The sequence below is a fragment of the Taudactylus pleione genome, unplaced genomic scaffold, assembly GCF_031769625.1.
Source record: "Taudactylus pleione unplaced genomic scaffold, aTauple2 ptg000551l, whole genome shotgun sequence".
Taxonomy (NCBI): domain Eukaryota; kingdom Metazoa; phylum Chordata; class Amphibia; order Anura; family Myobatrachidae; genus Taudactylus; species Taudactylus pleione.
In genome coordinates, this window is record NW_028284953.1 from 2,574,764 (window position 1) to 2,600,966 (window position 26,203).

The 26,203-nt window shown below is 36.0% G+C and overlaps 30 non-coding genes across 30 annotated transcripts; all 30 read left to right on the forward strand.

The window, feature by feature from the left end:
* Positions 1-492: 492 nt before the first annotated feature.
* Positions 493-564, forward strand: TRNAH-GUG (transfer RNA histidin (anticodon GUG)). The gene has a single exon. It is a non-coding gene; the product is annotated as a tRNA-His (tRNA).
* A 426-nt stretch (positions 565-990) lies between these two features.
* On the forward strand, positions 991-1,063 carry TRNAR-ACG (transfer RNA arginine (anticodon ACG)). Its single transcript has one exon. It is a non-coding gene; the product is annotated as a tRNA-Arg (tRNA).
* A 507-nt stretch (positions 1,064-1,570) lies between these two features.
* TRNAR-ACG (transfer RNA arginine (anticodon ACG)) lies at positions 1,571-1,643 on the forward strand. The gene has a single exon. It is a non-coding gene; the product is annotated as a tRNA-Arg (tRNA).
* Positions 1,644-3,305: 1,662 nt separating this feature from the next.
* Positions 3,306-3,378, forward strand: TRNAR-ACG (transfer RNA arginine (anticodon ACG)). Its single transcript has one exon. It is a non-coding gene; the product is annotated as a tRNA-Arg (tRNA).
* Positions 3,379-3,883: 505 nt separating this feature from the next.
* TRNAR-ACG (transfer RNA arginine (anticodon ACG)) lies at positions 3,884-3,956 on the forward strand. Its single transcript has one exon. It is a non-coding gene; the product is annotated as a tRNA-Arg (tRNA).
* Positions 3,957-4,461: 505 nt separating this feature from the next.
* Positions 4,462-4,534, forward strand: TRNAR-ACG (transfer RNA arginine (anticodon ACG)). Its single transcript has one exon. It is a non-coding gene; the product is annotated as a tRNA-Arg (tRNA).
* A 506-nt stretch (positions 4,535-5,040) lies between these two features.
* Positions 5,041-5,113, forward strand: TRNAR-ACG (transfer RNA arginine (anticodon ACG)). Its single transcript has one exon. It is a non-coding gene; the product is annotated as a tRNA-Arg (tRNA).
* Positions 5,114-5,618: 505 nt separating this feature from the next.
* TRNAR-ACG (transfer RNA arginine (anticodon ACG)) lies at positions 5,619-5,691 on the forward strand. The gene has a single exon. It is a non-coding gene; the product is annotated as a tRNA-Arg (tRNA).
* A 587-nt stretch (positions 5,692-6,278) lies between these two features.
* TRNAH-GUG (transfer RNA histidin (anticodon GUG)) lies at positions 6,279-6,350 on the forward strand. Its single transcript has one exon. It is a non-coding gene; the product is annotated as a tRNA-His (tRNA).
* A 426-nt stretch (positions 6,351-6,776) lies between these two features.
* Positions 6,777-6,849, forward strand: TRNAR-ACG (transfer RNA arginine (anticodon ACG)). Its single transcript has one exon. It is a non-coding gene; the product is annotated as a tRNA-Arg (tRNA).
* Positions 6,850-7,356: 507 nt separating this feature from the next.
* On the forward strand, positions 7,357-7,429 carry TRNAR-ACG (transfer RNA arginine (anticodon ACG)). Its single transcript has one exon. It is a non-coding gene; the product is annotated as a tRNA-Arg (tRNA).
* A 505-nt stretch (positions 7,430-7,934) lies between these two features.
* TRNAR-ACG (transfer RNA arginine (anticodon ACG)) lies at positions 7,935-8,007 on the forward strand. Its single transcript has one exon. It is a non-coding gene; the product is annotated as a tRNA-Arg (tRNA).
* A 1,083-nt stretch (positions 8,008-9,090) lies between these two features.
* Positions 9,091-9,163, forward strand: TRNAR-ACG (transfer RNA arginine (anticodon ACG)). Its single transcript has one exon. It is a non-coding gene; the product is annotated as a tRNA-Arg (tRNA).
* Positions 9,164-9,669: 506 nt separating this feature from the next.
* Positions 9,670-9,742, forward strand: TRNAR-ACG (transfer RNA arginine (anticodon ACG)). Its single transcript has one exon. It is a non-coding gene; the product is annotated as a tRNA-Arg (tRNA).
* A 505-nt stretch (positions 9,743-10,247) lies between these two features.
* TRNAR-ACG (transfer RNA arginine (anticodon ACG)) lies at positions 10,248-10,320 on the forward strand. Its single transcript has one exon. It is a non-coding gene; the product is annotated as a tRNA-Arg (tRNA).
* A 587-nt stretch (positions 10,321-10,907) lies between these two features.
* Positions 10,908-10,979, forward strand: TRNAH-GUG (transfer RNA histidin (anticodon GUG)). Its single transcript has one exon. It is a non-coding gene; the product is annotated as a tRNA-His (tRNA).
* A 1,006-nt stretch (positions 10,980-11,985) lies between these two features.
* TRNAR-ACG (transfer RNA arginine (anticodon ACG)) lies at positions 11,986-12,058 on the forward strand. Its single transcript has one exon. It is a non-coding gene; the product is annotated as a tRNA-Arg (tRNA).
* Positions 12,059-12,563: 505 nt separating this feature from the next.
* TRNAR-ACG (transfer RNA arginine (anticodon ACG)) lies at positions 12,564-12,636 on the forward strand. Its single transcript has one exon. It is a non-coding gene; the product is annotated as a tRNA-Arg (tRNA).
* A 1,084-nt stretch (positions 12,637-13,720) lies between these two features.
* On the forward strand, positions 13,721-13,793 carry TRNAR-ACG (transfer RNA arginine (anticodon ACG)). The gene has a single exon. It is a non-coding gene; the product is annotated as a tRNA-Arg (tRNA).
* Positions 13,794-14,298: 505 nt separating this feature from the next.
* TRNAR-ACG (transfer RNA arginine (anticodon ACG)) lies at positions 14,299-14,371 on the forward strand. The gene has a single exon. It is a non-coding gene; the product is annotated as a tRNA-Arg (tRNA).
* A 1,084-nt stretch (positions 14,372-15,455) lies between these two features.
* TRNAR-ACG (transfer RNA arginine (anticodon ACG)) lies at positions 15,456-15,528 on the forward strand. Its single transcript has one exon. It is a non-coding gene; the product is annotated as a tRNA-Arg (tRNA).
* Positions 15,529-16,033: 505 nt separating this feature from the next.
* TRNAR-ACG (transfer RNA arginine (anticodon ACG)) lies at positions 16,034-16,106 on the forward strand. The gene has a single exon. It is a non-coding gene; the product is annotated as a tRNA-Arg (tRNA).
* Positions 16,107-16,613: 507 nt separating this feature from the next.
* On the forward strand, positions 16,614-16,686 carry TRNAR-ACG (transfer RNA arginine (anticodon ACG)). The gene has a single exon. It is a non-coding gene; the product is annotated as a tRNA-Arg (tRNA).
* Positions 16,687-18,345: 1,659 nt separating this feature from the next.
* On the forward strand, positions 18,346-18,418 carry TRNAR-ACG (transfer RNA arginine (anticodon ACG)). Its single transcript has one exon. It is a non-coding gene; the product is annotated as a tRNA-Arg (tRNA).
* Positions 18,419-18,924: 506 nt separating this feature from the next.
* On the forward strand, positions 18,925-18,997 carry TRNAR-ACG (transfer RNA arginine (anticodon ACG)). Its single transcript has one exon. It is a non-coding gene; the product is annotated as a tRNA-Arg (tRNA).
* A 2,322-nt stretch (positions 18,998-21,319) lies between these two features.
* Positions 21,320-21,391, forward strand: TRNAH-GUG (transfer RNA histidin (anticodon GUG)). The gene has a single exon. It is a non-coding gene; the product is annotated as a tRNA-His (tRNA).
* Positions 21,392-21,818: 427 nt separating this feature from the next.
* On the forward strand, positions 21,819-21,891 carry TRNAR-ACG (transfer RNA arginine (anticodon ACG)). Its single transcript has one exon. It is a non-coding gene; the product is annotated as a tRNA-Arg (tRNA).
* Positions 21,892-22,975: 1,084 nt separating this feature from the next.
* TRNAR-ACG (transfer RNA arginine (anticodon ACG)) lies at positions 22,976-23,048 on the forward strand. The gene has a single exon. It is a non-coding gene; the product is annotated as a tRNA-Arg (tRNA).
* Positions 23,049-24,132: 1,084 nt separating this feature from the next.
* On the forward strand, positions 24,133-24,205 carry TRNAR-ACG (transfer RNA arginine (anticodon ACG)). Its single transcript has one exon. It is a non-coding gene; the product is annotated as a tRNA-Arg (tRNA).
* A 1,663-nt stretch (positions 24,206-25,868) lies between these two features.
* Positions 25,869-25,941, forward strand: TRNAR-ACG (transfer RNA arginine (anticodon ACG)). The gene has a single exon. It is a non-coding gene; the product is annotated as a tRNA-Arg (tRNA).
* The last annotated feature ends 262 nt before the right edge of the window (positions 25,942-26,203 follow it).

A 26,203-nucleotide genomic window follows, 5' to 3' on the forward strand; every position in this document is an offset into this window, starting at 1 on the left:
ACAATCATCCATTTTTTCACAATACTGAATCTTAAGAAAATTTCAGAAAGTAAGCAGATTCTTTGAAGGTGCTTGCACTATTTGTGTTTAATGCTTATTATAAAGCTATCTTAACATGCTTTGAATAATTTAATTGTGAATTATTGTACTAAAGGATTTGGGATTTTGACATAAATTCTGGAATTCAGGAAAGAAGAATGTTTGGGCTCTGTCTGAGTAAGTTCATCACATTTTTTAAAGATCTTTTAGCAGTCACAAGGATTATTTTACCTAAAACGTTTTTGGGAAGCAATCCCTGCAGATAGTGTACAGTCAATTACCAAAATGTGATTCTGTATATACTTCAATAACCATAAAATTCTGAAAACAGGCTCAAAAACAGGAAAGACACTTCAATTACTACAAGACACCTGGGACAGTGGGCAATGGATAACGTGTCTGACTATGGATCTTTAGATTGTAGGTTCTACTCCTACCTGGCTCGCTTAAATTGCCGTGATCGTATAGTGGTTAGTACTCTGCGTTGTGGCCGCAGCAACCCCGGTTCGAATCCGGGTCACGGCATTTTGATTTTGTTTCTCAATCATCCATTTTTTCACAATACTGAATCTTAAGAAAATTTCAGAAAGTAAGCAGATTCTTTGAAGGTGCTTGCACTATTTGTGTTTAATGCTTATTATAAAGCTATCTTAACATGCTTTGAATAATTTAATTGTGAATTATTGTACTAAAGTATTGGGAATTTGACATAAATTCTGGAATTCAGGAAATAAGAATGTTTGGGCTTCCTTCTGAGTAAGTTCATCACATTTTTGAAATATCTTTTTGCAGTCACAAGGATTATTTTACCTAAAACGTTTTTGGGAAACAATCCCTGCAGATAGTGTACAGTCAATTTCCAAAATGTGATTCTGTATATACTTCAATAACCATAAAACTCCAAAACTGGCTCAAAAACAGGAAAGACACTTCAATTACTACAAGGCACCTGGGCCAGTGGCGCAATGGATAACGTGTCTGACTACGGATCATAAGTTTGTAGGTTCGACTCCTACCTGGCTCGCTAAAATTGACGTGATTGTATAGTGGTTACTACTCTGCGTTGTGGCCGCAGCAACCCCGGTTCGAAAATGGGTCACAGCATTTTGATTTTGTTTCACAATCATCCATTTTTTCACAATACTGAATCTTAAGAAAATTTCAGAAAGTAAGCAGATTCTTTGAAGGTGCTTGCACTATTTGTGTTTAATGCTTATTATAAAGCTATCTTAACATGCTTTGAATAATTTAATTGTGAATTATTGTACTAAAGGATTTGGGATTTTGACATAAATTCTGGAATTCAGGAAAGAAGAATGTTTGGGCTCTGTCTGAGTAAGTTCATCACATTTTTTAAAGATCTTTTAGCAGTCACAAGGATTATTTTACCTAAAACGTTTTTGGGAAGCAATCCCTGCAGATAGTGTACAGTCAATTACCAAAATGTGATTCTGTATATACTTCAATAACCATAAAACTCTGAAAATAGGCTCAAAAACAGGAAAGACACTTCAATTACTACAAAACACGTGGGCCAGTGGCGCAATGGATAACGCGTCTGACTACGGATCAGGAGATTGTAGGTTCGACTCCTACCTGGCTCGCTTATATTTCCTTGATCGCATAGTGGTTAGTACTCTGCGTTGTGGCCGCAGCAACCCCGGTTCGAAAACAGGTCACGGCATTTTGATTTTGTTTCTCAACCATCCATTTTTTCACAATACTGAATCTTAAGAAAATTTCAGAAAGTAAACAGATTCTTTGAAGGTGCTTGCACTATTTGTGTTTAATGCTTATTATAAAGCTATCTTAACATGCTTTGAATAATTTAATTGTGAATTATTGTACTAAAGGACTGGTAATTTGACATAAATTCTGGAATACAGGAAAGAAGAATGTTTGGGCTCTGTCTGAGTAAGTTCATTACATTTTTTAAAGATCTTTTAGCAGTCACAAGGATTATTTTACCTAAAACGTTTTTGGGAAACAATCCCTGCAGATAGTGTACAGTCAATTTCCAAAATGTGATTCTGTATATACTTCAATAACCATAAAACTCCAAAACTGGCTCAAAAACAGGAAAGACACTTCAATTACTACAGGGCACCTGGGCCAGTGGCGCAATGGATAACGTGTCTGACTACGGATCAGAAGATTGTAGGTTCGACTCTTACCTGGCTCGCTTATATTGCCTTGATCGCATAGTGGTTAGTACTCTGCGTTGTGGCCGCAGCAACCCCGGTTCGAAAACAGGTCATGGCATTTTGATTTTGTTTCACAATCATCCATTTTTTCACAATACTGAATCTTAAGAAAATTTCAGAAAGTAAGCAGATTCTTTGAAGGTGCTTGCACTATTTGTGTTTAATGCTTATTATAAAGCTATCTTAACATGCTTTGAATAATTTAATTGTGAATTATTGTACTAAAGGACTGGGAATTTGACATAAATTCTGGAATTCAGGAAAGAAGAATGTTTGGGCTCTGTCTGAGTAAGTTCATCACATTTTTTAAAGATCTTTTAGCAGTCACAAGGATTATTTTACCTAAAACGTTTTTGGGAAACAATCCCTGCAGATAGTGTACAGTCAATTACCAAAGTGTGATTCTGTATATACTTCAATAACCATAAAATTCTGAAAACAGGCTCAAAAACAAGAAAGACACTTCAATTACTACAAGACACATGGGACAGTGGGCAATGGATAACATGTCTGACTATTGATCTGTAGATTGTAGGTTCGACTCCTATCTGGCTCGCTTAAATTGCCGTGATCATATAGTGGTTAGTACTCTGCGTTGTGGCCGCAGCAACCCCGGTTCGAATCCGGGTCACGGCATTTTGATTTTGTTTCTCAATTATCCATTTTTTCACAATACTGAATCTTAAGAAAATTTCAGAAAGTAAGCAGATTCTTTGAAGGTGCTTGCACTATTTGTGTTTAATGCTTATTATAAAGCTATCTTAACATGCTTTGAATAATTTAATTGTGAATTATTGTACTAAAGTACTGGGAATTGGACATAAATTCTAGAATTCAGGAAAGAAGAATGTTTGGGCTTCCTTCTGAGTAAGTTCATCACATTTTTGAAATATCTTTTAGCAGTCACAATTATTATTTTACCTAAAAGTTTTTGGGAAACAATCCCTGCAGATAGTCTACAGTCAATTTCCAAAATGTGATTCTGTATATACTTCAATAACCATAAAACTCTGAAAATAGGCTCAAAAACAGGAAAGACACTTCAATTGCTACAAAACACGTGGGCCAGTGGCGCAATGGATAACGCGTCTGACTACGGATCAGAAGATTGTAGGTTCGACTCCTTCCTGGCTCGCTTATATTGCCTTGATCGCATAGTGGTTAGTACTCTGCGTTGTGGCCGCAGCAACCCCGGTTCGAAAACAGGTCACGGCATTGTGATTTTGTTTCTCAACCATCCATTTTTTCACAATACTGAATCTTAAGAAAATTTCAGAAAGTAAGCAGATTCTTTGAAGGTGCTTGCACTATTTGTGTTTAATGCTTATTATAAAGCTATCTTAACATGCTTTGAATAATTTAATTGTGAATTATTTTACTAATGGACTGGGAATTTGACATAAATTCTGGAATTCAGGAAAGAAGAATGTTTGTGCTCTGTCTGAGTAAGTTCATTACATTTTTGAAAGATCTTTTAGCAGTCACAAGGATTATTGTACCTAAAACGTTTTTGGGAATCAATCCCTGCAGATAGTGTACAGTCAATTTCCAAAATGTGATTCTGTATATACTTCAATAACCATAAAACTTTAAAACAGGCTCAAAAACAGGAAAGACACTTCAATAACTACAAAACACGTGGGCCAGTGGCGCAATGGATAACGCGTCTGACTACGGATCAGAAGATTGTAGGTTCGACTCCTTCCTGGCTCGCTTATATTGCCTTGATCGCATAGTGGTTAGTACTCTGCGTTGTGGCCGCAGCAACCCCGGTTCGAAAACAGGTCACGGCATTGTGATTTTGTTTCTCAACCATCCATTTTTTCACAATACTGAATCTTAAGAAAATTTCAGAAAGTAAGCAGATTCTTTGAAGGTGCTTGCACTATTTGTGTTTAATGCTTATTATAAAGCTATCTTAACATGCTTTGAATAATTTAATTGTGAATTATTTTACTAATGGACTGGGAATTTGACATAAATTCTGGAATTCAGGAAAGAAGAATGTTTGTGCTCTGTCTGAGTAAGTTCATTACATTTTTGAAAGATCTTTTAGCAGTCACAAGGATTATTGTACCTAAAACGTTTTTGGGAATCAATCCCTGCAGATAGTGTACAGTCAATTTCCAAAATGTGATTCTGTATATACTTCAATAACCATAAAACTTTAAAACAGGCTCAAAAACAGGAAAGACACTTCAATAACTACAAAACACGTGGGCCAGTGGCGCAATGGATAACGCGTCTGACTACGGATCAGAAGATTGTTGGTTCAATTCCTACCTGGCTCGCTTATATTTCCATGATTGTACAGTGGTTAGTACTCTGCGTTGTGGCCGCAGCAACCCCGGTTCGAATCCGGGTCACAGCATTTTGATTTTGTTTCTCAATCATCCATTTTTTCACAATACTGAATCTTGAGAAAATTTCAGAAAATAAGCAGATTCTTTGAAGGTGCTTGCACTATTTGTGTTTAAATATTATTATAAAGCTATCTTAACATGCTTTGAATAAATTAATTGTGAATTATTGTACTAAAGGACTGGGAATTTGACATAAATTCTGGAATTCAGGAAAGAAGAATGTTTGGGCTCTGTCTGAGTAAGTTCATCACATTTTTTAATGATCTTTTAGCAGTCACAAGGATTATTTTACCTAAAACATTTTTGGGAAGCAATCCCTGCAGATAGTGTACAGTCAATTTCCAAAATGTGCTTCTGTATATACTTCAATAACCATAAAACTCTGAAAAAAGGCTCAAAAACAGGAAAGACACTTCAATTACTACAAAACACGTGGGCCAGTGGCGCAATGGATAATGCGTCTGACTACGGATCAGAAGATTGTAGGTTCGACTCCTACCTGGCTCGCTTAAATTGCCGTGATTGTATAGTAGTTAGTACTCTGCGTTGTGGCTGCAGCAGCCCCATTTCGAAAACGGGTCACAGCATTTTGATTTTGTTTCACAATCATCCATTTTTTCACAATACTGAATCTTAAGAATATTTCAGAAAGTAAGCAGATTCTTTGAAGGTGCTTGCACTATTTGTGTTTAATGCTTATTATAAAGCTATCTTAACATGCTTTGAATAATTTAATTGTGAATTATTGTACTAAAGGACTGGGAATTTGACATAAATTCTGGAATTCAGGAAAGAAGAATGTTTGTGCTCTGTCTGAGTAAGTTCATTACATTTTTTAAAGATCTTTTAGCAGTCACAAGGATCATTTTACCTAAAACGTTTTTTGGAAACAATCCCTGCAGATAGTGTACAGTCAATTTCCAAAATGTGATTCTGTATATACTTCAATAACCATAAAACTCCAAAACTGGCTCAAAAACAGGAAAGACACTTCAATTACTAAAGGGCACCTGGGCCAGTGGCGCAATGGATAACGTGTCTGACTACGGATCATAAGTTTGTAGGTTCGACTCCTACCTGGCTCGCTAAAATTGAAGTGATCGTATAGTGGTTACTACTCTGCGTTGTGGCCGCAGCAACCCCGGTTCGAAAATGGGTCACAGCATTTTGATTTTGTTTCACAATCATCCATTTTTTCACAATACTGAATCTTAAGAAAATTTCAGAAAGTAAGCAGATTCTTTGAAGGTGCTTGCACTATTTGTGTTTAATGCTTATTATAAAGCTATCTTAACATGCTTTGAATAATTTAATTGTGAATTATTGTACTAAAGGATTTGGGATTTTGACATAAATTCTGGAATTCAGGAAAGAAGAATGTTTGGGCTCTGTCTGAGTAAGTTCATCACATTTTTTAAAGATCTTTTAGCAGTCACAAGGATTATTTTACCTAAAACGTTTTTGGGAAGCAATCCCTGCAGATAGTGTACAGTCAATTACCAAAATGTGATTCTGTATATACTTCAATAACCATAAAATTCTGAAAACAGGCTCAAAAACAGGAAAGACACTTCAATTACTACAAGACACCTGGGACAGTGGGCAATGGATAACGTGTCTGACTATGGATCTTTAGATTGTAGGTTCTACTCCTACCTGGCTCGCTTAAATTGCCGTGATCGTATAGTGGTTAGTACTCTGCGTTGTGGCCGCAGCAACCCCGGTTCGAATCCGGGTCACGGCATTTTGATTTTGTTTCTCAATCATCCATTTTTTCACAATACTGAATCTTAAGAAAATTTCAGAAAGTAAGCAGATTCTTTGAAGGTGCTTGCACTATTTGTGTTTAATGCTTATTATAAAGCTATCTTAACATGCTTTGAATAATTTAATTGTGAATTATTGTACTAAAGTATTGGGAATTTGACATAAATTCTGGAATTCAGGAAATAAGAATGTTTGGGCTTCCTTCTGAGTAAGTTCATCACATTTTTGAAATATCTTTTTGCAGTCACAAGGATTATTTTACCTAAAACGTTTTTGGGAAACAATCCCTGCAGATAGTGTACAGTCAATTTCCAAAATGTGATTCTGTATATACTTCAATAACCATAAAACTCCAAAACTGGCTCAAAAACAGGAAAGACACTTCAATTACTAAAAGGCACCTGGGCCAGTGGCGCAATGGATAACGTGTCTGACTACGGATCATAAGTTTGTAGGTTCGACTCCTACCTGGCTCGCTAAAATTGACGTGATTGTATAGTAGTTACTACTCTGCGTTGTGGCCGCAGCAACCCCGGTTCGAAAATGGGTCACAGCATTTTGATTTTGTTTCACAATCATCCATTTTTTCACAATACTGAATCTTAAGAAAATTTCAGAAAGTAAGCAGATTCTTTGAAGGTGCTTGCACTATTTGTGTTTAATGCTTATTATAAAGCTATCTTAACATGCTTTGAATAATTTAATTGTGAATTATTGTACTAAAGGATTTGGGATTTTGACATAAATTCTGGAATTCAGGAAAGAAGAATGTTTGGGCTCTGTCTGAGTAAGTTCATCACATTTTTTAAAGATCTTTTAGCAGTCACAAGGATTATTTTACCTAAAACGTTTTTGGGAAGCAATCCCTGCAGATAGTGTACAGTCAATTACCAAAATGTGATTCTGTATATACTTCAATAACCATAAAACTCTGAAAATAGGCTCAAAAACAGGAAAGACACTTCAATTACTACAAAACACGTGGGCCAGTGGCGCAATGGATAACGCGTCTGACTACGGATCAGGAGATTGTAGGTTCGACTCCTACCTGGCTCGCTTATATTTCCTTGATCGCATAGTGGTTAGTACTCTGCGTTGTGGCCGCAGCAACCCCGGTTCGAAAACAGGTCACGGCATTTTGATTTTGTTTCTCAACCATCCATTTTTTCACAATACTGAATCTTAAGAAAATTTCAGAAAGTAAACAGATTCTTTGAAGGTGCTTGCACTATTTGTGTTTAATGCTTATTATAAAGCTATCTTAACATGCTTTGAATAATTTAATTGTGAATTATTGTACTAAAGGACTGGTAATTTGACATAAATTCTGGAATACAGGAAAGAAGAATGTTTGGGCTCTGTCTGAGTAAGTTCATTACATTTTTTAAAGATCTTTTAGCAGTCACAAGGATTATTTTACCTAAAACGTTTTTGGGAAACAATCCCTGCAGATAGTGTACAGTCAATTTCCAAAATGTGATTCTGTATATACTTCAATAACCATAAAACTCCAAAACTGGCTCAAAAACAGGAAAGACACTTCAATTACTACAGGGCACCTGGGCCAGTGGCGCAATGGATAACGTGTCTGACTACGGATCAGAAGATTGTAGGTTCGACTCCTACCTGGCTCGCTTATATTGCCTTGATCGCATAGTGGTTAGTACTCTGCGTTGTGGCCGCAGCAACCCCGGTTCGAAAACAGGTCATGGCATTTTGATTTTGTTTCTCAATCATCCATTTTTTCACAATACTGAATCTTAAGAAAATTTCAGAAAGTAAGCAGATTCTTTGAAGGTGCTTGCACTATTTGTGTTTAATGCTTATTATAAAGCTATCTTAACATGCTTTGAATAATTTAATTGTGAATTATTGTACTAAAGGACTGGGAATTTGACATAAATTCTGGAATTCAGGAAAGAAGAATGTTTGGGCTCTGTCTGAGTAAGTTCATCACATTTTTTAAAGATCTTTTAGCAGTCACAAGGATTATTTTACCTAAAACGTTTTTGGGAAACAATCCCTGCAGATAGTGTACAGTCAATTACCAAAGTGTGATTCTGTATATACTTCAATAACCATAAAATTCTGAAAACAGGCTCAAAAACAAGAAAGACACTTCAATTACTACAAGACACATGGGACAGTGGGCAATGGATAACATGTCTGACTATTGATCTGTAGATTGTAGGTTCGACTCCTATCTGGCTCGCTTAAATTGCCGTGATCATATAGTGGTTAGTACTCTGCGTTGTGGCCGCAGCAACCCCGGTTCGAAAACAGGTCACGGCATTGTGATTTTGTTTCTCAACCATCCATTTTTTCACAATACTGAATCTTAAGAAAATTTCAGAAAGTAAGCAGATTCTTTGAAGGTGCTTGCACTATTTGTGTTTAATGCTTATTATAAAGCTATCTTAACATGCTTTGAATAATTTAATTGTGAATTATTTTACTAATGGACTGGGAATTTGACATAAATTCTGGAATTCAGGAAAGAAGAATGTTTGTGCTCTGTCTGAGTAAGTTCATTACATTTTTGAAAGATCTTTTAGCAGTCACAAGGATTATTGTACCTAAAACGTTTTTGGGAATCAATCCCTGCAGATAGTGTACAGTCAATTTCCAAAATGTGATTCTGTATATACTTCAATAACCATAAAACTTTAAAACAGGCTCAAAAACAGGAAAGACACTTCAATAACTACAAAACACGTGGGCCAGTGGCGCAATGGATAACGCGTCTGACTACGGATCAGAAGATTGTTGGTTCAATTCCTACCTGGCTCGCTTATATTTCCATGATTGTACAGTGGTTAGTACTCTGCGTTGTGGCCGCAGCAACCCCGGTTCGAATCCGGGTCACAGCATTTTGATTTTGTTTCTCAATCATCCATTTTTTCACAATACTGAATCTTGAGAAAATTTCAGAAAATAAGCAGATTCTTTGAAGGTGCTTGCACTATTTGTGTTTAAATATTATTATAAAGCTATCTTAACATGCTTTGAATAAATTAATTGTGAATTATTGTACTAAAGGACTGGGAATTTGACATAAATTCTGGAATTCAGGAAAGAAGAATGTTTGGGCTCTGTCTGAGTAAGTTCATCACATTTTTTAATGATCTTTTAGCAGTCACAAGGATTATTTTACCTAAAACATTTTTGGGAAGCAATCCCTGCAGATAGTGTACAGTCAATTTCCAAAATGTGCTTCTGTATATACTTCAATAACCATAAAACTCTGAAAAAAGGCTCAAAAACAGGAAAGACACTTCAATTACTACAAAACACGTGGGCCAGTGGCGCAATGGATAATGCGTCTGACTACGGATCAGAAGATTGTAGGTTCGACTCCTACCTGGCTCGCTTAAATTGCCGTGATTGTATAGTAGTTAGTACTCTGCGTTGTGGCTGCAGCAGCCCCATTTCGAAAATGGGTCACAGCATTTTGATTTTGTTTCACAATCATCCATTTTTTCACAATACTGAATCTTAAGAATATTTCAGAAAGTAAGCAGATTCTTTGAAGGTGCTTGCACTATTTGTGTTTAATGCTTATTATAAAGCTATCTTAACATGCTTTGAATAATTTAATTGTGAATTATTGTACTAAAGGACTGGGAATTTGACATAAATTCTGGAATTCAGGAAAGAAGAATGTTTGTGCTCTGTCTGAGTAAGTTCATTACATTTTTTAAAGATCTTTTAGCAGTCACAAGGATCATTTTACCTAAAACGTTTTTTGGAAACAATCCCTGCAGATAGTGTACAGTCAATTTCCAAAATGTGATTCTGTATATACTTCAATAACCATAAAACTCCAAAACTGGCTCAAAAACAGGAAAGACACTTCAATTACTAAAGGGCACCTGGGCCAGTGGCGCAATGGATAACGTGTCTGACTACGGATCATAAGTTTGTAGGTTCGACTCCTACCTGGCTCGCTAAAATTGAAGTGATCGTATAGTGGTTACTACTCTGCGTTGTGGCCGCAGCAACCCCGGTTCGAAAATGGGTCACAGCATTTTGATTTTGTTTCACAATCATCCATTTTTTCACAATACTGAATCTTAAGAAAATTTCAGAAAGTAAGCAGATTCTTTGAAGGTGCTTGCACTATTTGTGTTTAATGCTTATTATAAAGCTATCTTAACATGCTTTGAATAATTTAATTGTGAATTATTGTACTAAAGGATTTGGGATTTTGACATAAATTCTGGAATTCAGGAAAGAAGAATGTTTGGGCTCTGTCTGAGTAAGTTCATCACATTTTTTAAAGATCTTTTAGCAGTCACAAGGATTATTTTACCTAAAACGTTTTTGGGAAGCAATCCCTGCAGATAGTGTACAGTCAATTACCAAAATGTGATTCTGTATATACTTCAATAACCATAAAATTCTGAAAACAGGCTCAAAAACAGGAAAGACACTTCAATTACTACAAGACACCTGGGACAGTGGGCAATGGATAACGTGTCTGACTATGGATCTTTAGATTGTAGGTTCTACTCCTACCTGGCTCGCTTAAATTGCCGTGATCGTATAGTGGTTAGTACTCTGCGTTGTGGCCGCAGCAACCCCGGTTCGAATCCGGGTCACGGCATTTTGATTTTGTTTCTCAATCATCCATTTTTTCACAATACTGAATCTTAAGAAAATTTCAGAAAGTAAGCAGATTCTTTGAAGGTGCTTGCACTATTTGTGTTTAATGCTTATTATAAAGCTATCTTAACATGCTTTGAATAATTTAATTGTGAATTATTGTACTAAAGTATTGGGAATTTGACATAAATTCTGGAATTCAGGAAATAAGAATGTTTGGGCTTCCTTCTGAGTAAGTTCATCACATTTTTGAAATATCTTTTTGCAGTCACAAGGATTATTTTACCTAAAACGTTTTTGGGAAACAATCCCTGCAGATAGTGTACAGTCAATTTCCAAAATGTGATTCTGTATATACTTCAATAACCATAAAACTCCAAAACTGGCTCAAAAACAGGAAAGACACTTCAATTACTACAAGGCACCTGGGCCAGTGGCGCAATGGATAACGTGTCTGACTACGGATCATAAGTTTGTAGGTTCGACTCCTACCTGGCTTGCTAAAATTGACGTGATTGTATAGTGGTTACTACTCTGCGTTGTGGCCGCAGCAACCCCGGTTCGAAAATGGGTCACAGCATTTTGATTTTGTTTCACAATCATCCATTTTTTCACAATACTGAATCTTAAGAAAATTTCAGAAAGTAAGCAGATTCTTTGAAGGTGCTTGCACTATTTGTGTTTAATGCTTATTATAAAGCTATCTTAACATGCTTTGAATAATTTAATTGTGAATTATTGTACTAAAGGATTTGGGATTTTGACATAAATTCTGGAATTCAGGAAAGAAGAATGTTTGGGCTCTGTCTGAGTAAGTTCATCACATTTTTTAAAGATCTTTTAGCAGTCACAAGGATTATTTTACCTAAAACGTTTTTGGGAAGCAATCCCTGCAGATAGTGTACAGTCAATTACCAAAATGTGATTCTGTATATACTTCAATAACCATAAAACTCTGAAAATAGGCTCAAAAACAGGAAAGACACTTCAATTACTACAAAACACGTGGGCCAGTGGCGCAATGGATAACGCGTCTGACTACGTATCAGGAGATTGTAGGTTCGACTCCTACCTGGCTCGCTTATATTTCCTTGATCGCATAGTGGTTAGTACTCTGCGTTGTGGCCGCAGCAACCCCGGTTCGAAAACAGGTCACGGCATTTTGATTTTGTTTCTCAACCATCCATTTTTTCACAATACTGAATCTTAAGAAAATTTCAGAAAGTAAACAGATTCTTTGAAGGTGCTTGCACTATTTGTGTTTAATGCTTATTATAAAGCTATCTTAACATGCTTTGAATAATTTAATTGTGAATTATTGTACTAAAGGACTGGTAATTTGACATAAATTCTGGAATACAGGAAAGAAGAATGTTTGGGCTCTGTCTGAGTAAGTTCATTACATTTTTTAAAGATCTTTTAGCAGTCACAAGGATTATTTTACCTAAAACGTTTTTGGGAAACAATCCCTGCAGATAGTGTACAGTCAATTTCCAAAATGTGATTCTGTATATACTTCAATAACCATAAAACTCCAAAACTGGCTCAAAAACAGGAAAGACACTTCAATTACTACAGGGCACCTGGGCCAGTGGCGCAATGGATAACGTGTCTGACTACGGATCAGAAGATTGTAGGTTCGACTCCTACCTGGCTCGCTTATATTGCCTTGATCGCATAGTGGTTAGTACTCTGCGTTGTGGCCGCAGCAACCCCGGTTCGAAAACAGGTCATGGCATTTTGATTTTGTTTCTCAATCATCCATTTTTTCACAATACTGAATCTTAAGATAATTTCAGAAAGTAAGCAGATTCTTTGAAGGTGCTTGCACTATTTGTGTTTAATGCTTATTATAAAGCTATCTTAACATGCTTTGAATAATTTAATTGTGAATTATTGTACTAAAGGACTGGGAATTTGACATAAATTCTGGAATTCAGGAAAGAAGAATGTTTGGGCTCTGTCTGAGTAAGTTCATCACATTTTTTAAAGATCTTTTAGCAGTCACAAGGATTATTTTACCTAAAACGTTTTTGGGAAACAATCCCTGCAGATAGTGTACAGTCAATTACCAAAGTGTGATTCTGTATATACTTCAATAACCATAAAATTCTGAAAACAGGCTCAAAAACAAGAAAGACACTTCAATTACTACAAGACACATGGGACAGTGGGCAATGGATAACATGTCTGACTATTGATCTGTAGATTGTAGGTTCGACTCCTATCTGGCTCGCTTAAATTGCCGTGATCATATAGTGGTTAGTACTCTGCGTTGTGGCCGCAGCAACCCCGGTTCGAATCCGGGTCACGGCATTTTGATTTTGTTTCTCAATTATCCATTTTTTCACAATACTGAATCTTAAGAAAATTTCAGAAAGTAAGCAGATTCTTTGAAGGTGCTTGCACTATTTGTGTTTAATGCTTATTATAAAGCTATCTTAACATGCTTTGAATAATTTAATTGTGAATTATTGTACTAAAGTACTGGGAATTGGACATAAATTCTAGAATTCAGGAAAGAAGAATGTTTGGGCTTCCTTCTGAGTAAGTTCATCACATTTTTGAAATATCTTTTAGCAGTCACAATTATTATTTTACCTAAAAGTTTTTGGGAAACAATCCCTGCAGATAGTCTACAGTCAATTTCCAAAATGTGATTCTGTATATACTTCAATAACCATAAAACTCTGAAAATAGGCTCAAAAACAGGAAAGACACTTCAATTGCTACAAAACACGTGGGCCAGTGGCGCAATGGATAACGCGTCTGACTACGGATCAGAAGATTGTAGGTTCGACTCCTTCCTGGCTCGCTTATATTGCCTTGATCGCATAGTGGTTAGTACTCTGCGTTGTGGCCGCAGCAACCCCGGTTCGAAAACAGGTCACGGCATTGTGATTTTGTTTCTCAACCATCCATTTTTTCACAATACTGAATCTTAAGAAAATTTCAGAAAGTAAGCAGATTCTTTGAAGGTGCTTGCACTATTTGTGTTTAATGCTTATTATAAAGCTATCTTAACATGCTTTGAATAATTTAATTGTGAATTATTTTACTAATGGACTGGGAATTTGACATAAATTCTGGAATTCAGGAAAGAAGAATGTTTGTGCTCTGTCTGAGTAAGTTCATTACATTTTTGAAAGATCTTTTAGCAGTCACAAGGATTATTGTACCTAAAACGTTTTTGGGAATCAATCCCTGCAGATAGTGTACAGTCAATTTCCAAAATGTGATTCTGTATATACTTCAATAACCATAAAACTTTAAAACAGGCTCAAAAACAGGAAAGACACTTCAATTTCTACAAATCACTTGGGCCAGTGGCGCAATGGATAACGCGTCTGACTACGGATCAGAAGATTGTAGGTTCGACTCCTACCTGGCTCGCTTATATTACCTTGATCGTATAGTGGTTAGTACTCTGAGTTGTGGCCGCAGCAACCCCGGTTCGAAAACAGGTCATGGCATTTTGATTTTGTTTCTCAATCATCCATTTTTTCACAATACTGAATCTTAAGAAAATTTCAGAAAGTAAGCAGATTCTTTGAAGGTGCTTGCACTATTTGTGTTTAATGCTTATTATAAAGCTATCTTAACATGCTTTGAATAATTTAATTGTGAATTATTTTAATAAAGGACTGGGAATTTGACATAAATTCTGGAATTCAGGAAAGAAGAATGTTTGGGCTCTGTCTGAGTAAGTTCATCACATTTTTTAAAGATCTTTTAGCAGTCACAAGGATTATTTTACCTAAAACGTTTTTGGGAAACAATCCCTGCAGATAGTGTACAGTCAATTACCAAAGTGTGATTCTGTATATACTTCAATAACCATAAAATTCTGAAAACAGGCTCAAAAACAAGAAAGACACTTCAATTACTACAAGACACATGGGACAGTGGGCAATGGATAACATGTCTGACTATTGATCTGTAGATTGTAGGTTCGACTCCTATCTGGCTCGCTTAAATTGCCGTGATCATATAGTGGTTAGTACTCTGCGTTGTGGCCGCAGCAACCCCGGTTCGAATCCGGGTCACGGCATTTTGATTTTGTTTCTCAATTATCCATTTTTTCACAATACTGAATCTTAAGAAAATTTCAGAAAGTAAGCAGATTCTTTGAAGGTGCTTGCACTATTTGTGTTTAATGCTTATTATAAAGCTATCTTAACATGCTTTGAATAATTTAATTGTGAATTATTGTACTAAAGTACTGGGAATTGGACATAAATTCTAGAATTCAGGAAAGAAGAATGTTTGGGCTTCCTTCTGAGTAAGTTCATCACATTTTTGAAATATCTTTTAGCAGTCACAATTATTATTTTACCTAAAAGTTTTTGGGAAACAATCCCTGCAGATAGTCTACAGTCAATTTCCAAAATGTGATTCTGTATATACTTCAATAACCATAAAACTCTGAAAATAGGCTCAAAAACAGGAAAGACACTTCAATTGCTACAAAACACGTGGGCCAGTGGCGCAATGGATAACGCGTCTGACTACGGATCAGAAGATTGTAGGTTCGACTCCTTCCTGGCTCGCTTATATTGCCTTGATCGCATAGTAGTTAGTACTCTGCGTTGTGGCCGCAGCAACCCCGGTTCAAAAACAGGTCACGGCATTGTGATTTTGTTTCTCAACCATCCATTTTTTCACAATACTGAATCTTAAGAAAATTTCAGAAAGTAAGCAGATTCTTTGAAGGTGCTTGCACTATTTGTGTTTAATGCTTATTATAAAGCTATCTTAACATGCTTTGAATAATTTAATTGTGAATTATTTTACTAATGGACTGGGAATTTGACATAAATTCTGGAATTCAGGAAAGAAGAATGTTTGTGCTCTGTCTGAGTAAGTTCATTACATTTTTGAAAGATCTTTTAGCAGTCACAAGGATTATTGTACCTAAAACGTTTTTGGGAATCAATCCCTGCAGATAGTGTACAGTCAATTTCCAAAATGTGATTCTGTATATACTTCAATAACCATAAAACTTTAAAACAGGCTCAAAAACAGGAAAGACACTTCAATAACTACAAAACACGTGGGCCAGTGGCGCAATGGATAACGCGTCTGACTACGGATCAGTAGATTGTAGGTTCGACTCCTACCTGGCTCGCTTATATTGCCTTGATCGCATAGTGGTTAGTACTCTGCGTTGTGGCCGCAGCAACCCCGGTTCGAAAACAGGTCACGGCATTTTGATTTTGTTTCTCAATCATCCATTTTTTCACAATACTGAATCTTAAGAAAATTTCAGAAAGTAAGCAGATTCTTTGAAGGTGCTTGCACTATTTGTGTTTAATGCTTATTATAAAGCTATCTTAACATGCTTTGAATAATTTAATTGTGAATTATTGTACTAAAGTACTTGGAATTTGACATAAATTCTAGAATTCAGGAAAGAAGAATGTTTGGGCTTCCTTCTGAGTAAGTTCATCACATTTTTGAAATATCTTTTAGCAGTCACAATTATTATTTTACCTAAAACGTTTTTGGGAAACAATCCCTGCAGATAGTGTACAGTCAATTTCCAAAATGTGATTCTGTATACACTTCAATAACCATAAAACTCTGAAAATAGGCTCAAAAACAGGAAAGACACTTCAATTTCTACAAATCACTTGGGCCAGTGGCGCAATGGATAACGCGTCTGACTACGGATCAGAAGATTGTAGGTTCGACTCCTACCTGGCTCGCTTATATTACCTTGATCGTATAGTGGTTAGTACTCTGAGTTGTGGCCGCAGCAACCCCGGTTCGAAAACAGGTCATGGCATTTTGATTTTGTTTCTCAATCATCCATTTTTTCACAATACTGAATCTTAAGAAAATTTCAGAAAGTAAGCAGATTCTTTGAAGGTGCTTGCACTATTTGTGTTTAATGCTTATTATAAAGCTATCTTAACATGCTTTGAATAATTTAATTGTGAATTATTTTAATAAAGGACTGGGAATTTGACATAAATTCTGGAATTCAGGAAAGAAGAATGTTTGGGCTCTGTCTGAGTAAGTTCATTACAGTTTTGAAAGATCTTTTAGCAGTCACAAGGATTATTGTACCTAAAACATTTTTGGGAAACAATCCCTGCAGATAGTGTACATTCAATTTCCAAAATGTGATTCTGTATATACTTCAATAACCATAAAACTCAAAAACTGGCTCAAAAACTGGAAAGACACTTCAATTACTACAAGACACCCGGGACAGTGGGCAATGGATAACGTGTGTGACTATGGATCTGTAGATTGTAGGTTCGACTCTTACCTGGCTTGTTTAAATTGCCATGATCGTATAGTGGTTAGTACTCTGCGTTGTGGCCGCAGCAACCCGGTTTGAATCCGGGTCACGGCATTTTGATTTTGTTTCTCAATCATCCATTTTTTCACAAAACTCAATCTTAAGAATATTTCAGAAAGTAAGCAGATTCTTTGAAGGTGCTTGCCCTATTTGTGTTTAATGCTTATTATAAAGCTATCTTAACATGCTTTGAATAATTTAATTGTGAATTATTTTACTAAAGGACTGGGAATTTGACATAAATTCTGGAATTCAGGAAAGAAGAATGTTTGTGCTCTGTCTGAGTAAGTTCATTACATTTTTTAAAGATCTTTTAGCAGTCACAAGGATTATTTTACTTAAAACGTTTTTGGGAAACAATCCCTGCAGATAGTGTACAGTCAATTACCAAAGTGTGATTCTGTATATACTTCAATAACCATAAAATTCTGAAAACAGGCTCAAAAACAAGAAAGACACTTCAATTACTACAAGACACATGGGACAGTGGGCAATGGATAACATGTCTGATTATTGATCTGTAGATTGTAGGTTCGACTCCTATCTGGCTCGCTTAAATTGCTGTGATCAAATAGTGGTTAGTACTCTGCGTTGTGGCCGCAGCAACCCCGGTTCGAATCCGGGTCACGGCATTTTGATTTTGTTTCTCAATTATCCATTTTTTCACAATACTGAATCTTAAGAAAATTTCAGAAAGTAAGCAGATTCTTTGAAGGTGCTTGCACTATTTGTGTTTAATGCTTATTATAAAGCTATCTTAACATGCTTTGAATAATTTAATTGTGAATTATTGTACTAAAGTACTGGGAATTGGACATAAATTCTAGAATTCAGGAAAGAAGAATGTTTGGGCTTCCTTCTGAGTAAGTTCATCACATTTTTGAAATATCTTTTAGCAGTCACAATTATTATTTTACCTAAAAGTTTTTGGGAAACAATCCCTGCAGATAGTCTACAGTCAATTTCCAAAATGTGATTCTGTATATACTTCAATAACCATAAAACTTTAAAACAGGCTCAAAAACAGGAAAGACACTTCATTTACTACAAAACACGTGGGCCAGTGGCGCAATGGATAACGCGTCTGACTACGGATCAGAAGATTGTAGGTTCGACTCCTACCTGGCTCGCTTATATTGCCTTGATTGCATAGTGGTTAGTACTCCGCGTTGTGGCTGCAGCAACCCCGGTTCGAAAACAGGTCACGGCATTTTGATTTTGTTTCTCAATCATCCATTTTTTCACAATACTGAATCTTAAGAAAATTTCAGAAAGTAAGCAGATTCTTTGAAGGTGCTTGCACTATTTGTGTTTAAGGCTTATTATAAAGCTATCTTAACATGCTTTGAATAATTTAATTGTGAAATATTTTACTAAAGGACTGGGAATTTGACATAAATTCTAGAATTCAGGAAAGAAGAATGTTTGTGCTCTGTCTGAGTAAGTTCATTACATTTTTGAAAGATCTTTTAGCAGTCACAAGGATTACTGTACCTAAATCGTTTTTGGGAATCAATCCCTGCAGATAGTGTACAGTCAATTTCCAAAATGTGATTCTGTATGTACTTCAATAACCATAAAACTCTGAAAAAAGGCTCAAAAACAGGAAAGACACTTCAATTACTACAAAACACGTGGGCCAGTGGCGCAATGGATAACGCGTCTGACTACGGATCAGAAGATTGTAGGTTCGACTCCTACCTGGCTTGCTTATATTGCCTTGATCGTATAGTGGTTAGTACTCTGAGTTGTGGCCGCGGCAACCCTGGTTCGAAAACAGGTCACGGCATTTTGATTTTGTTTCTCAATCATCCATTTTTTCACAATACTGAATCTTAAGAAAATTTCAGAAAGTAAGCAGATTCTTTGAAGGTGCTTGCACTATTTGTGTTTAATGCTTATTATAAAGCTATCTTAACATGCTTTGAATAATTTAATTGTGAATTATTGTACTAAAGTACTGGGAATTTGACATAAATTCTAGAATTCAGGAAAGAAGAATGTTTGGGCTTCCTTCTGAGTAAGTTCATCACATTTTTGAAATATCTTTTAGCAGTCACAATTATTATTTTACCTAAAACGTTTTTGGGAAACAATCCCTGCAGATAGTCTACAGTCAATTTCCAAAATGTGATTCTGTATATACTTCAATAACCATAAAACTCTGAAAATAGGCTCAAAAACAGGAAAGACACTTCAATGACTACAAAACACGTGGGCCAGTGGTGCAATGGATAACGCGTCTGACTACGGATCAGAAGATTGTAGGTTCGACACCTACCTGGCTCGCTTATATTGCTTTGATCGCATAGTGGTTAGTACTCTGCATTGTGGCCGTAGCAACCCTGGTTCGAAAACAGGTCATGGCATTTTGATTTTGTTTCTCAATCATCCATTTTTTCACAATACTGAATCTTAAGAAAATTTCAGAAAGTAAGCAGATTCTTTGAAGGTGCTTGCACTATTTGTGTTTAATGCTTATTATAAAGCTATCTTAACATGCTTTGAATAATTTAATTGTGAATTATTTTAATAAAGGACTGGGAATTTGACATAAATTCTGGAATTCAGGAAAGAAGAATGTTTGGGCTCTGTCTGAGTAAGTTCATTACAGTTTTGAAAGATCTTTTAGCAGTCACAAGGATTATTGTACCTAAAACATTTTTGGGAAACAATCCCTGCAGATAGTGTACATTCAATTTCCAAAATGTGATTCTGTATATACTTCAATAACCATAAAACTCAAAAACTGGCTCAAAAACTGGAAAGACACTTCAATTACTACAAGACACCCGGGACAGTGGGCAATGGATAACGTGTGTGACTATGGATCTGTAGATTGTAGGTTCGACTCTTACCTGGCTGGCTTAAATTGCCGTGATCGTATAGTGGTTAGTACTCTGAGTTGTGGCCGCAGCACCCCGGTTTGAATCCGGGTCACGGCATTTTGATTTTGTTTCTCAATCATCCATTTTTTCACAATACTGAATCTTAAGAAAATTTCAGAAAGTAAGCAGATTCTTTGAAGGTGCTTGCACTATTTGTGTTTAATGCTTATTATAAAGCTATCTTAACATGCTTTGAATAATTTAATTGTGAATTATTGTACTAAAGTACTGGGAATTTGACATAAATTCTAGAATTCAGGAAAGAAGAATGTTTGGGCTTCCTTCTGAGTAAGTTCATCACATTTTTGAAATAGCTTTTAGCAGTCACAATTATTATTTTACCTAAAACGTTTTTGGGAAACAATCCCTGCAGATAGTCTACAGTCAATTTCCAAAATGTGATTCTGTATATACTTCAATAACCATAAAACTCTGAAAATAGGCTCAAAAACAGGAAAGACACTTCAATTACTACAAAACACGTGGGCCAGTGGTGCAATGGATAACGCGTCTGACTACGGATCAGAAGATTGTAGGTTCGACACCTACCTGGCTCGCTTATATTGCTTTGATCACATAGTGGTTAGTACTCTGCATTGTGACCGTAGCAACCCTGGTTCGAAAACAGGTCACGGCATTTTGATTTTGTTTCTCAATCATCCATTTTTTCACAAAACTCAATCTTAAGAAAATTTCAGAAAGTAAGCAGATTCTTTGAAGGTGCTTGCCCTATTTGTGTTTAATGCTTATTATAAAGCTATCTTAACATGCTTTGAATAATTTAATTGTGAATTATTTTACTAAAGGACTGGGAATTTGACATAAATTCTGGAATTCAGGAAAGAAGAATGTTTGTGCTCTGTCTGAGTAAGTTCATTACATTTTTGAAAGATCTTTTAGCAGTCACAAGGATTTTTGTACCTAAAACGTTTTTGGGAATCAATCCCTGCAGATAGTGTACAGTCAATTTCCAAAATGTGATTCTGTATATACTTCAATAACCATAAAACTTTAAAACAGGCTCAAAAACAGGAAAGACACTTCAATTACTACAGGGCACCTGGGCCAGTGGCGCAATGTATAACGTGTCTGACTATGGATCATAAGTTTCTAGGTTTGACTCCTACCTGGCTCGCTTACATTGCCGTGATCGTATAGTGGTTAGTACTCTGCGTTGTGGCCGCAGCAACCCCGGTTCGAATCCGGGTCACGGCATTTTGATTTTGTTTCTCAATCATCCATTTTTTCACAATACTGAATCTTAAGAAAATTTCAGAAAGTAAGCAGATTCTTTGAAGGTGCTTGCACTATTTGTGTTTAATGCTTATTATAAAGCTATCTTAACATGCTTTGAATAATTTAATTGTGAATTATTGTACTAAAGTACTTGGAATTTGACATAAATTCTAGAATTCAGGAAAGAAGAATGTTTGGGCTTCCTTCTGAGTAAGTTCATCACATTTTTGAAATATCTTTTAGCAGTCACAATTATTATTTTACCTAAAACGTTTTTGGGAAACAATCCCTGCAGATAGTGTACAGTCAATTTCCAAAATGTGATTCTGTATACACTTCAATAACCATAAAACTCTGAAAATAGGCTCAAAAACAGGAAAGACACTTCAATTTCTACAAATCACTTGGGCCAGTGGCGCAATGGATAACGCGTCTGACTACGGATCAGAAGATTGTAGGTTCGACTCCTACCTGGCTCGCTTATATTGCCTTGATCGTATAGTGGTTAGTACTCTGAGTTGTGGCCACAGCAACCCCGGTTCAAAAACAGGTCACGGCATTTTGATTTTGTTTCTCAATCATCCATTTTTTCACAATACTGAATCTTAAGAAAATTTCAGAAAGTAAGCAGATTCTTTGAAGGTGCTTGCACTATTTGTGTTTAATGCTTATTATAAAGCTATCTTAACATGCTTTGAATAATTTATTTGTGAATTATTGTACTAAAGGACTGGGAATTTGACATAAATTCTGGAATTCAGGAAAGAAGAATGTTTGGGCTCTGTCTGAGTAAGTTCATCACATTTTTTAAAGATCTTTTAGCAGTCACAAGGATTATTTTACCTAAAACGTTTTTGGGAAACAATCCCTGCAGATAGTGTACAGTCAATTACCAAAGTGTGATTCTGTATATACTTCAATAACCATAAAATTCTGAAAACAGGCTCAAAAACAAGAAAGACACTTCAATTACTACAAGACACATGGGACAGTGGGCAATGGATAACATGTCTGACTATTGATCTGTAGATTGTAGGTTCGACTCCTATCTGGCTTGCTTAAATTGCCGTGATCATATAGTGGTTAGTACTCTGCGTTGTGGCCGCAGCAACCCCGGTTCGAATCCGGGTCACGGCATTTTGATTTTGTTTCTCAATTATCCATTTTTTCACAATACTGAATCTTAAGAAAATTTCAGAAAGTAAGCAGATTCTTTGAAGGTGCTTGCACTATTTGTGTTTAATGCTTATTATAAAGTTATCTTAACATGCTTTGAATAATTTAATTGTGAATTATTGTACTAAAGTACTGGGAATTGGACATAAATTCTAGAATTCAGGAAAGAAGAATGTTTGGGCTTCCTTCTGAGTAAGTTCATCACATTTTTGAAATATCTTTTAGCAGTCACAATTATTATTTTACCTAAAAGTTTTTGGGAAACAATCCCTGCAGATAGTCTACAGTCAATTTCCAAAATGTGATTCTGTATATACTTCAATAACCATAAAACTCTGAAAATAGGCTCAAAAACAGGAAAGACACTTCAATTGCTACAAAACACGTGGGCCAGTGGCGCAATGGATAACGCGTCTGACTACGGATCAGAAGATTGTAGGTTCGACTCCTTCCTGGCTCGCTTATATTGCCTTGATCGCATAGTGGTTAGTACTCTGCGTTGTGGCCGCAGCAACCCCGGTTCGAAAACATGTCACGGCATTGTGATTTTGTTTCTCAACCATCCATTTTTTCACAATACTGAATCTTAAGAAAATTTCAGAAAGTAAGCAGATTCTTTGAAGGTGCTTGCACTAGTTGTGTTTAATGCTTATTATAAAGCTATCTTAACATGCTTTGAATAATTTAATTGTGAATTATTTTACTAATGGACTGGGAATTTGACATAAATTCTGGAATTCAGGAAAGAAGAATGTTTGTGCTCTGTCTGAGTAAGTTCATTACATTTTTGAAAGATCTTTTAGCAGTCACAAGGATTATTGTACCTAAAACGTTTTTGGGAATCAATCCCTGCAGATAGTGTACAGTCAATTTCCAAAATGTGATTCTGTATATACTTCAATAACCATAAAACTTTAAAACAGGCTCAAAAACAGGAAAGACACTTCAATTACTACAGGGCACCTGGGCCAGTGGCGCAATGGATAACGTGTCTGACTATGCATCATAAGTTTGTAGGTTTGACTCCTACCTGGCTCGCTTATATTGCCTTGATCGCATACTGGTTAGTACTCCGCGTTGTGGCTGCAGCAACCCCGGTTCGAAAACAGGTCACGGCATTTTGATTTTGTTTCTCAATCATCCATTTTTTCACAATACTGAATCTTAAGAAAATTTCAGAAAGTAAGCAGATTCTTTGAAGGTGCTTGCACTATTTGTGTTTAAGGCTTATTATAAAGCTATCTTAACATGCTTTGAATAATTTAATTGTGAAATATTTTACTAAAGGACTGGGAATTTGACATAAATTCTAGAATTCAGGAAAGAAGAATGTTTGTGCTCTGTCTGAGTAAGTTCATTACATTTTTGAAAGATCTTTTAGCAGTCACAAGGATTACTGTAGCTAAATCGTTTTTGGGAATCAATCCCTGCAGATAGTGTACAGTCAATTTCCAAAATGTGATTCTGTATGTACTTCAATAACCATAAAACTCTGAAAAAAGGCTCAAAAACAGGAAAGACACTTCAATTACTACAAAACACGTGGGCCAGTGGCGCAATGGATAACGCGTCTGACTACGGATCAGAAGATTGTAGGTTCGACTCCTACCTGGCTTGCTTATATTGCCTTGATCGTATAGTGGTTAGTACTCTGAGTTGTGGCCGCAGCAACCCTGGTTCGAAAACAGGTCACGGCATTTTGATTTTGTTTCTCAATCATCCATTTTTTCACAATACTGAATCTTAAGAAAATTTCAGAAAGTAAGCAGATTCTTTGAAGGTGCTTGCACTATTTGTGTTTAATGCTTATTATAAAGCTATCTTAACATGCTTTGAATAATTTAATTGTGAATTATTTTAATAAAGGACTGGGAATTTGACATAAATTCTGGAATTCAGGAAAGAAGAATGTTTGGGCTCTGTCTGAGTAAGTTCATTACAGTTTTGAAAGATCTTTTAGCAGTCACAAGGATTATTGTACCTAAAACATTTTTGGGAAACAATCCCTGCAGATAGTGTACATTCAATTTCCAAAATGTGATTCTGTATATACTTCAATAACCATAAAACTCAAAAACTGGCTCAAAAACTGGAAAGACACTTCAATTACTACAAGACACCCGGGACAGTGGGCAATGGATAACGTGTGTGACTATGGATCTGTAGATTGTAGGTTCAACTCTTACCTGGCTCGCTTAAATTGCCGTGATCGTATAGTGGTTAGTACTCTGCGTTGTGGCCGCAGCAACCCCGGTTCGAATCCGGTTCACGGCATTTTGATTTTGTTTCTCAATCATCCATTTTTTCACAATACTGAATCTTAAGAAAATTTCAGAAAGTAAGCAGATTCTTTGAAGGTGCTTGCACTATTTGTGTTTAATGCTTATTATAAAGCTATCTTAACATGCTTTGAATAATTTAATTGTGAATTATTGTACTAAAGTACTGGGAATTTGACATAAATTCTAGAATTCAGGAAAGAAGAATGTTTGGGCTTCCTTCTGAGTAAGTTCATCACATTTTTGAAATATCTTTTAGCAGTCACAATTATTATTTTACCTAAAACGTTTTTGGGAAACAATCCCTGCAGATAGTCTACAGTCAATTTCCAAAATGTGATTCTGTATATACTTCAATAACCATAAAACTCTGAAAATAGGCTCAAAAACAGGAAAGACACTTCAATTACTACAAAACACGTGGGCCAGTGGTGCAATGGATAACGCGTCTGACTACGGATCAGAAGATTGTAGGTTCGACACCTACCTGGCTCGCTTATATTGCCTTGATCGCATAGTGGTTAGTACTCTGCATTGTGGCCGTAGCAACCCTGGTTCGAAAACAGGTCACGGCATTTTGATTTTGTTTCTCAATCATCCATTTTTTCACAAAACTCAATCTTAAGAAAATTTCAGAAAGTAAGCAGATTCTTTGAAGGTGCTTGCACTATTTGTGTTTAAGGCTTATTATAAAGCTATCTTAACATGCTTTGAATAATTTAATTGTGAAATATTTTACTAAAGGACTGGGAATTTGACATAAATTCTAGAATTCAGGAAAGAAGAATGTTTGTGCTCTGTCTGAGTAAGTTCATTACATTTTTGAAAGATCTTTTAGCAGTCACAAGGATTACTGTACCTAAATCGTTTTTGGGAATCAATCCCTGCAGATAGTGTACAGTCAATTTCCAAAATGTGATTCTGTATGTACTTCAATAACCATAAAACTCTGAAAAAAGGCTCAAAAACAGGAAAGACACTTCAATTACTACAAAACACGTGGGCCAGTGGCGCAATGGATAACGCGTCTGACTACGGATCAGAAGATTGTAGGTTCGACTCCTACCTGGCTTGCTTATATTGCCTTGATCGTATAGTGGTTAGTACTCTGAGTTGTGGCCGCAGCAACCCTGGTTCGAAAACAGGTCACGGCATTTTGATTTTGTTTCTCAATCATCCATTTTTTCACAATACTGAATCTTAAGAAAATTTCAGAAAGTAAGCAGATTCTTTGAAGGTGCTTGCACTATTTGTGTTTAATGCTTATTATAAAGCTATCTTAACATGCTTTGAATAATTTAATTGTGAATTATTTTAATAAAGGACTGGGAATTTG